Genomic DNA, 9,258 nt, shown 5'->3' on the forward strand with positions numbered 1-9,258 from the left:
ATAGGCGGTTCTTTGGGTCCATGCCCTTATCACAATCGGTGGTTTGATGTGACATCCTTTAAGATTTTGTGATATGACAATTCTGATAGGTGGATGCGGTATTTTATTAAAGGGCATTATAGTGGTTTAGAGGGTCCGTAATACATATCGCATTGGGGGTTTGGAGTTGTGGTACATAATAGATCCATTGGTAAATCCATCGATATGTTAAACTCCGATGTGTTTTATTATATGCGTTGGGAATTTTAACGGGTTTCCATGGTTTAATACTCCCTCCGCTTATTTCTTCAATATCACTGTTAACTCCTTTGTTAATCACTGTTTTATGCTCCTCCACTGCATGTTCCTCTTTTCTTTTTAGCTCTTTCTCCATTGCATGTTCCTCTTTTCTCCTTCTGGTGAACTTCTTCCTCTTACTCTTTGGCTTCACGATGATTTCCAATGGCTTCCTAATGGCTTTCCTCCTTGGCTTCTTACTCTTGTTACTTCACGGATCTACTCTTCTTGGCTTCACATCATCATTTAGTATCCAGAATATTTCCATATTGACATCAATGACAATCTAGATCAACAACCACATGTACATGGCACCACATGCTCACAACACCACTTGTACAATCATGCACACAACACCATATGTAAATAAAACCATATGCAAAACATGCACGCAACACCACTTGTACATAGCACTACATATCCAATATGTACATAGCATCATCTGTACACAACACTGCATATCCAACATGCGCACAACACCATATGCACACAACACTGCATATCCACCATGCACACAGTACAATATATACACAACACCATATATCCAACATGTACATAACACCATCTATACACAAGACTGAATATGCAACATTCATACAACACTATCTTTAGTAACACCCTATACATAGCATTGCATAAACAACATGTAAACACACTATATATACACAATACGACATGCACACAACATCATGTATGCAACATGTACAACATATACAACATATGCACAACAATAGTATAACACATCCAAAACCACACTGTCTTTACCAAGAAACATTACTTCCAGTGTCTTATCCATGCTTGTCCCAACATGCTGTAGACCACATTGCTTTCATTTCATTGATGTATCCTTCGGTATAACCTGTCCATAACATAGACATAATATAATCACATAATATAAACTCATAACCACGTGATATTGACCTTATATATTTATCAAGACTACTCTTCGCACTTGATTACTTAAAAACCAGGAACCTCTTCATGAAATTCACCAACATAAGAAATCATTCCTTCACAAGAACGATTCCTAATGACCCTGTTAGGCAGTGACATAGATACATAGATACATACACATAAAAATTAGCATAAAATAATCTTGGTCTTGTGAGACAATGACATATATACACCCATACATATACATATAAATGTTAGCGTTAATAATCATGATCCATGACGACCCTGTTAGACATGACATACATACACACCTACAAGTATAAACATCAACATAATCATGATCATAACATAAGTACTAGATATCAAGGTCAAGGTTAGGAGAACTTCCTTTATTCATGCACAACATTGAGAACAATCATTCCCAACATAGCCAAGGCATCTGACACCTCATATCCATTTAATTTACCTTTTCTGGTTACCTTTCTCATGATTGTACTGAAACCGTCTATTTACCACAATGGACCCAACCAGTCCAACTGACTGTCATAGTCTTACCTTCCGTCGTGCTTACTCATGCGTCGAGCTTCATTCGTGTCTTACATTACCTGTTGAGTACCACATATCTCTCCCCGAGCTCCATTAACTTTCCTCTTTCTCAACCAATTCCCAAGACACTCAAAACATAAAAGAAAAGAACAAATGCAAACAAGAATAAAACCATGAAAATCAATAACAATATGACTCCACAAACAAAGTGGCAAGGCCTTGCACCAAACATAACCAAAACCTCAAATCAAGCACAACAATTCATGAAATACCAAAATTATAAGACTGACCACAAACACCATGACTCAATCCCCATGGTTCCCAGGGAAAGCTCCACCAGAGCCTTCTTCAAAATTTCATGGCAATTTCTTTTCCATGCAATCCCCTGCATCATACCACCATAAAAACATAACTATCATTGCATAAATTAACATGATGACATACTAGTTACCTTACCTTGTTGTGCCAAACACGTTGCTTGCAACTGAACACATCCACACCATCTCTCAAGGGACTCCAATTTCCTTGATAAATCCACCCGCAACTAGAGACTAGCTAATATACCTATCAAATACATGTCCATGAATATAGAACATATCCACATATTTTCAGAAAAATCAAGGTCAAGAAGACTTTATTTGTGCAAAGCACTTATTCATTTGGAATTAGGGTTTCCACACATAGCCCAAGGAATTCTTGTCCAATTCCTTTCCTTTACCTTTTTACCCTGCTACAATCGAGGCTTACTATGTATTGTCACATCACCCAACTGTTAGTTATATAAACACATCAACTATTACCTTGTCACGCTAATACCAAGCATGTCAACCATATGTTCCAAATATAAATACATTCATATCTATCAATTTGAAATCAACATTTAGCAAGACTAAAAATTATGTCATAACCCATATTCAACTCATAGTCATTAGAAATAATGCTACAATTGTCAACTACATTCAAGTACATATCAGCTATCTCAACACATATGTGTTAATATAATCATCTTAAAACAATATCATTGAAACACATACTCATATTATGAAAATCATCAAACATTCAACCAACTTGCAAACATACCATGTTAAATAAATCAACTAGACAACATAATAGACACCAAACACTCAAACACCAAATATATGACATAATCAAACAATAAAGCACCAAATATTCGTAATAAGTGAGCTCATACCTTAATGTATATCAAGGGAGGCTATATTTTCTGCACAATCAATCCAGATTAGCACAACATAATATCACATCAAATTAACTCATACCTAAATGTCATAACCCTAACAATTTTCATAGACCAATCCAAGTTAGCATGATACATACAACATCAAAATATTAAATGAAATAAATCTAATAATCAAGCTAATTATCATATAACAACAACAAGTTAACCTATAGCATACTCATCAACAATATATAACATAATCATCAAGTTATCTAACATAATAAAACAATAGCAATGCATACAACCACAAGTTACTATCATTCTTGACTATTCAACACATGTGCATATGACTATACTAACCAACTATCATCTTTCATGTACGTAACCATAGCATCAAAAAAATGTACATAAACCTAATGTATATAAACCTAATGCATATGACAATAATTAACTTACATACCTGCATGCCAAAGATACAATACTTGTATGACGATCTGCTCTTGCCTCAAGATCCAATGCTGCAACTTCACTTTAATGATCTGCATCTCCTGATCTATCTCAACCAACACATTAGCATCATAACAACCAATAGCACCATGATGACCTAAATTGCATACCATGACTTCACAAGGCATGCTTGACCTACTATTCATGCATAACTATAACCAAGACCATGCATGCATAACAACTGCATATAGACATATAACACATGAGTACGAAACCATATACACATCATTCTAGCTAGAGTCCAGTCATCAATGCATGACCATATAAACTACACAAACCATGACCTCATGCATGAAAAAAACAACCACATCATGTGCATTTGATAATATGTGAACACTGTCGTGCATAACAATGCATAATCAACCATACACACATGAGGACATACACCATGACAACACCTTCAACCTTCACATGGTGACATGATTATAACCATGATCAACACCATGCAAATGAAACAAGCACATGGAATACATGCATAAGGAACACATATGCAATCAAAAATGAAAGCATGATCAACACACAACCCAAGGAGAGAAAAACTTGGCTCTAATACCACTCTGCAACACCCTCCTCCCACATCTACTGAAACAACCGGCTAGCTAGGGTAAACATGCGACGAGAGGCTAATATGATATGATTCAACCTCCTAGGTGACCTTAAGGAAATGGATTCTATGGAAACACAACATACAGACCTCCCTCAGGTGCTTCAGGACCCCCAGGAACTAATCCACCACTCAATGTGCTCAACTCCTGAGTTAACCGAACATTTAGATGAATTAAACCCAAATTCGCTCCCATGACAAGGCATGCATGTGACTATAACCCTTTAGTCGCTCTCACAAGCTTGCCTTTGAATGACCAGAGATCCAATTTAAGAGTGCTATGCCCGCGGATCTGGGATTTGAGCCACTTTTTTAGGCCCAGATCCCAGGTCATTGCCCAGAATTGAACCATCTCTTCAAATCAGTAAAATAACATGGACATGACAGTACTAAATAAAATACTTGTCCAAGACCTTGATTGGACCCCTACTAGCTATGATAGGCATTTTTTCAAAAACTTAGTAAATATGCAACCTATAGGTGTAAATAACATATCTGAGCATAGGAGACTCATATTTATCTGAGATTTTTTATGAAGCATTGTCTCCTTATCACATTAGTTGTCATTTCATCCATTAGGTCATAGATACATTGATCATTCAATAACAAGTAAGAACATGATGAGAGCCACTCATGGTTGTTGTCATAAAACACGTACATAAACAGCATAATAGGGACATAATTATCCACGAAATCACAACCATATACACCACATATAATCCACCATAATAATCATAGAAATACTAGGAGAAATAACCTTTCATTACTTATGCAAAATCCAAGCCCGGGATGGAAATTCCACGTTCCACCCAACCGTAGAATGGTTGAGCCAAATCTCTCTTCATCCATTCACCCCCGTGCCATATTCCAAGCATGAATGTGGGATCTCATAGAACACATCAATCAAAAACCATCCAGAGATTCCAAAGGCCATCCACCTCAACCCATCAAACAGTGGTTCCATCTCATGGTTGGACATCACAAAACCTTGATCAGATTCGTCTCCGTCCAAGCCTTCTAGGCCTTCCAGAGCGTTTGTTCCAACTTGGCTCCCAAGACTATTAACTCAACCCATGGTTGCTATTGGACTCCAAAGTGTTTGTCCAACCAAGGCTTCCAAGACTAATAACTCAACCCACAACTGCGACTAGGCTTCTAGAGCATTTTTCCAACCAAGGCTTCCAAGTCTGGTAAGTCAACCCACCAAGGGCTTCTAAAGCGTTTTTCCAACCAAGGCTTCTAGGACTAATGACTCAACCCACATTGTTACAAGGCTTTTAGAGCATTTATCCAACCAAGGCTACATGACTAGCAAATCAACCTAAGTCGTTACAGGGCTTCCAAAGCATTTTTCCAACCAAGGCTTCCAACAAATAATAACTCATCTGAAGCTAAGGAAACATGAGAACCAACCAAAACAAAATAATGAAATAAACCCACAATATCCATGGCTATCCAAAAAATGGAAAGGATATGAAAATCCATTGTCAATCCAGGCAATCGTCCATGACAGTGACAAATCATAACCAAGAAACCACATGCATGTGGCATGCATGCCAAAACTAGTGAAGGAAACATACATGCAACTCAATACTTGCAAGAAAATATAATGTACTTGCTGATCCTTATGTCCCCTTGCGTTTTCTTGCTCTTCCTTTGCCTTCTTGCTCCAAAAATTCAAGTATGCCACACCCTCCAAGAGTTCTCCAAGAAAACTCTAAGTCTTCAAGAGTATGAGAGAGAGAGTAGAATAATGAGAGAGCTCCAACACTGAAGTGACCAAGCCTTGCCCATTGATCCTCATAAGTCTTTTTATAAACGAAGCCTCTATTTTCTTCATTTTCCATTATTTTCCTTCAATTTCCTCCTCACATGCAACCTGTGAACTTTCACCTTCCTTTTTCATAATTTCCATTATTTTCATAAATAAAATGCCAATTAAATGCCTCATGCCTTTCCAAAACCTTATCCATTATCTTTTCCAATTCCGTTAGCCATAATAAACTGAATCAGCATGCATTAGGATGTTTCCCCACCATTTAGCTTGGAATATGTGTTCCATCACTGTGGCCATATATATTTTTACATGGAATTTTCACCATGGTTGTTACAAGGCTACCCTTGTGCAATACACTAGCTACACTGACACATCCACCATTCTGGGTCATTACGTACTTTACTGGGAGCTGCAAACCTCCATGATGCTCATGCCTCCTTCCATTTTCAATGATTGTTGGCTCACTATAGAAGAATCTATGAACTTTGTCTACATGTAGTGCAGAGTCGCTAACAAATCCATTGGCCCCTTAGAAGTAAAAGTAGTCAAGATCACTGTACGATCTTTATTGAGCATTGAATTTCCATGTGTCAATGAAAATTCGTCCACCACCATCATTCACCGAATGTAGAAGCTAGGCACAAAAACGAGAAAAAGATCTTCCATAATGATTGGCACTAATGACTTTTGGTCGTGGCAATACAACATACAAAAGAAACAAACAAATTTTCAAAGATGGCGGCAATGAATTCCAGGTCATGATGCCTTCCCTCACGATCGATACTCAGAATGCGGTCTATTTTGCTTCTCAGTTTCTCATTGATGAGATTTTTACCAGTATTATCCAAATAGAAAATTATTCTCCAACATTGACAAAATCATGTGCCTTAGCATATTGATACTCCAATTTAGTAATCCATAATGGACTCCCAAGCCCAGGTTGATAATCTTATAAGTAATTGTAGGTGGATGTGGCAGTTGTTTGGAATAATTCTATCAATGGTTTGGTGGTTTCCAAATTAAGTTATAACATAATCTCCAATCCATCTAGAACTCATTCCAGCAAAATCAAAATTATTGCGGGAAAAATAGATTTGTGTGTGAAAAAATATCACATCTTCTCACCCAATCTGGGTACTTGGTCCAATCATTGCATTTTTGTGATTTATTAGTTCAATATCGACCACTATCTTCATTCCAATGATGTTTCAATAAGTGGATCAGAAATATTTCTCATTCAACATATACATTGATTTTTTTGAGCTAAAGAAAAGGAATGGTATTGGACAAGTGTGTGTAGGATTTAACCTTAAGTTATTGGCACTGAGAAGAGGGCTTGTATGTAGGTTTCAAATAGGCCTGATTATTGAATTATCAAGTGAGATTGGTGGAGTCCCTCTACAAAATGATAAAAGAATTAGGTTATCGTTTTCCACAATCATGTTTCATACATCTAGATCATATGTACACATTGAGATAAGGTCACAAAAAACTATTTCCTATATTCTTGAGTAGCTTCTGAGCTCCGTTGGGGTCCATCCACTCAATTCATTAGAAAATTACTCTAATACACTATAAACACCTCCATCGGAAGAAGGAAAACCTCAGAGAAGCACCAAACAAACTAAATGAACCACAAACACACTGAACAATTGAAAGAGCCATGATCACCTAGTGGACATAAAAATACACATGGTTAATATCGAATTCTACTAGAGTGCAAATAATGATGATTCGAACCCATGTTTAAAATCCCCATGCTCCGCACAATGTTGACTCCAGTAGTTTTCTGCACAACAAAATCTCTGAACACTGTTGAAGAGGTATCAACAATAAAGATCCACACACGTAGGAGTAATTCTAATTGCAGATTCAGTGAAGTGTTCTGGAACCTCGTCACTAGTAGCACATCTATGACTTTGTATCGGTACAATCTTGCATGTGAACAAGAATATCGAGTGTAAGAAATTCACATAATCAAGAATGGGATCTTCCACAATTTAAAACGAAAAACACAAATACTAATGCTCCTATGATGATCTGAACTTAAACAGGAATGCAACAAATCAAAGATATAACCACTAATACAAAGATGCAACAAAAATAACACTTCATTTCATTAATATCAAATATTGAAATATGCTTACAAACAAAATGGAAATAAACTAGTTCGGATGATGGTAGCTTATCTCTGAGAAGAGATGTGGCGGTGATATGCCTCTTAACTATGTTACAATGAGGCTCAATGGCCTATTTATTATTGAACAACAAGGGAAAACCCTAAACAACCAAAACCCTAACCCTAGGAGATGGAACACCAAGAGTTTGTGGACCCCATTGGGGTTAGTTGGACAATGTTGGGTAGCAGAAGCCCAATGCAATGGTCATGGGGCAGAAAGCCTGAAATTTTGGGTAAAGATAGGGTAAAGACTCCGTAGGATGCACGAAGTGTGAATTGTAATGATTTGAGTCAAAGGGTAGTCCACCCAAAAATAATGTAAAGAAATATAAGTTGATTCGGCCCACCCATGGATCACGGTCCATGGAAATGTATAAAGAGAGCGAGGCTCTATGGGTAGAGGTAGCTTAATGTTTGGCATGCACTCTTAGATCTGATATGTAATGGGTTTTTGAGAAGGGAAAGTTTGGAAGTGTCTATAAGTCCGAGTCAAGGGTTTGGGTAGTGGATAGAGGCTCTGTAGATGTGTGCACAGAGGCCTAGAAGTGTCCGCAGCTATGCACATGGACCCCTGCAGCTGAGTGCGCAGGGTGGATTTGGATGTATTGGTGAAGAAGTAGAATAACGCCACCGTTGGCGACAAGTTTATAGCCTTTGTGGGCTTTTGCATAATGCAAATTTGTTTCATGATTTAAATACTTTTAATTTAAGGCCCCCAACTATGTTGCAACGACCATGGGCATAGCAGGACTCGAACCTACGACCATTAGGTTAAAAGCCCAATGCTCTACCGCTGAGCTACATGCCCCGAATGATTCTGAGAACACCTGAGCCTGTGGCACCAACACCTGAGCCTTCGGCCTGAACACCTGAGCCTGTGGCACCAACACCTGAGCCTTCGGCCTGAACACCTGAGCCTGTGGCACCAACACCTGAGCCTTCGGCCTGAACACCTCCGGCGGTAACATCATATATATTCCCAATCTTTTATATCCCTAAAGGGTGCACGATTTCACCGATGACTTTTTTAAAAAAGTCATCGGTGAAATCGTGCACCCTTTAGGGATATAAAAGATTGGGAATATATATGATGTTACCGCCGGAGGTGTTCAGGTCGAAGGCTCAGGTGTTGGTGCCATAGGCTCAGGTGTTCAGGCCGAAGGCTCAGGTGTTGGTGCCACAGGCTCAAGTGTTGGTGCCACAGGCTCAGGTGTTCTCAGAATCATTCGTGGCATGTAGCTCAGCGGTAGAGCACTGGGCTTTTAACCTAATGGTCGTAGGTTTGAGTCCTGCTATGC

At 38.3% G+C, this 9,258-nt stretch overlaps 1 non-coding gene across 1 annotated transcript; it reads right to left on the bottom strand.

Annotated features, from left to right (window-relative positions):
- Positions 1–8,696: 8,696 nt before the first annotated feature.
- TRNAK-UUU (transfer RNA lysine (anticodon UUU)) lies at positions 8,697–8,768 on the bottom strand. The gene has a single exon. It is a non-coding gene; the product is annotated as a tRNA-Lys (tRNA).
- Between the last annotated feature and the right edge of the window lie 490 nt (positions 8,769–9,258).

This window comes from Pinus tabuliformis, chromosome X, assembly GCF_031772625.1.
Source record: "Pinus tabuliformis cultivar Carrire ecotype Pingquan chromosome X, CPIR1, whole genome shotgun sequence".
Taxonomy (NCBI): Eukaryota; Viridiplantae; Streptophyta; class Pinopsida; order Pinales; family Pinaceae; genus Pinus; species Pinus tabuliformis.